This window comes from Geospiza fortis, unplaced genomic scaffold (genome assembly GCF_000277835.1).
Source record: "Geospiza fortis unplaced genomic scaffold, GeoFor_1.0 scaffold900, whole genome shotgun sequence".
NCBI lineage: Eukaryota > Metazoa > Chordata > Aves > Passeriformes > Thraupidae > Geospiza > Geospiza fortis.
Genome location: NW_005054496.1, coordinates 944,953 through 946,040, shown reverse-complemented (window position 1 = coordinate 946,040; position 1,088 = coordinate 944,953).

The following is a 1,088-nucleotide window of genomic DNA, read 5'->3' as shown; positions in this document are numbered from 1 at the left end:
ACCATGGGAGTGTGAGAACCACAGACATTCTTCAAGGTGCCTCCTTACTGCAACTAAAGATGGTGGTGCCACATTTTTAGTGACAGTGCATAGGTTTTGTACAGAAAATCACTCTGTGAAAAGGCAGCGTGCTTTTCATACAGAGGAGTCTTTATTCGAATAAAGGGAGAGAGTCTATTGGGGCACACCTCTGTGCAGTTTCTCTTTTGAGGTTTTCGAGGGTGCAGCCTCCCTTTTATCCTGAACCCCCAGCCGTGTGTGTCCCTCTTCCTTTCCCCATCGGCTGAGCTGCTAGGAAGGTTCAGCCTTTCCAAACCACTCACCCCATATTCCCCCTTGAACCTGGCATTTTACCCTTGTGCAGACCCTTGTCTGTTCCAGGAGTCAAGGTGTCTGAGCCCGGTAAGGAATCTGATTTTTGAAGTTGGCAGAGACATCAAGACCCATTTCAAAGACGTTAACAGCCATACCTTCACCCATCGAATTGTTTGTAAAGACATTAGCACACATCTTTCCTATCACTTTTGATCACCTAGCACTCAAATAGGCTCTGCATCCACATGCCAGAGTAGATGTGTAAAGGGAATTAGGGCATTCCCCAAATCTGCAGAACTGATTTTAGAGTGTGGTTTAGGGATACATGAAAAATTGGTGCATTTGAAAGGTTGCAGGAATGAACAAGCACTCCTGCTAGTGGAGCAGAATTGGCTCCTGTGAGAGGACAGGCTGGTTAGCTGGGAACTGCTTTGTTTGGAGCAAATCCTGGTGCAAGTGCAAGTGCGCAAGTTATAGAATGAATTCACGTTTATCAGCTGCACAGGAGAACTGTTTGTTATATCTTTGTACTGAAATTTGTGGCATTTCTTCCAAAGGGCCATGACAGCTTCCAGCCGTACTCCGGTGAGTCAGAAATCAGAAGAACGCGCCAGCGGAGTCAGCGGCAGTACCCACCGCGCCCAGCTGCATCTCCGGGGAACCGAGAGCCATTCTCTCCAACGCTGCCAGCTAAAAGCAGCGGGAAGTTGAAAACCAGGGCTGGGGCGTGGGGAACTCGGGCTGGGTGCCTCTCGCTGCTCCCCGCCGCCGTG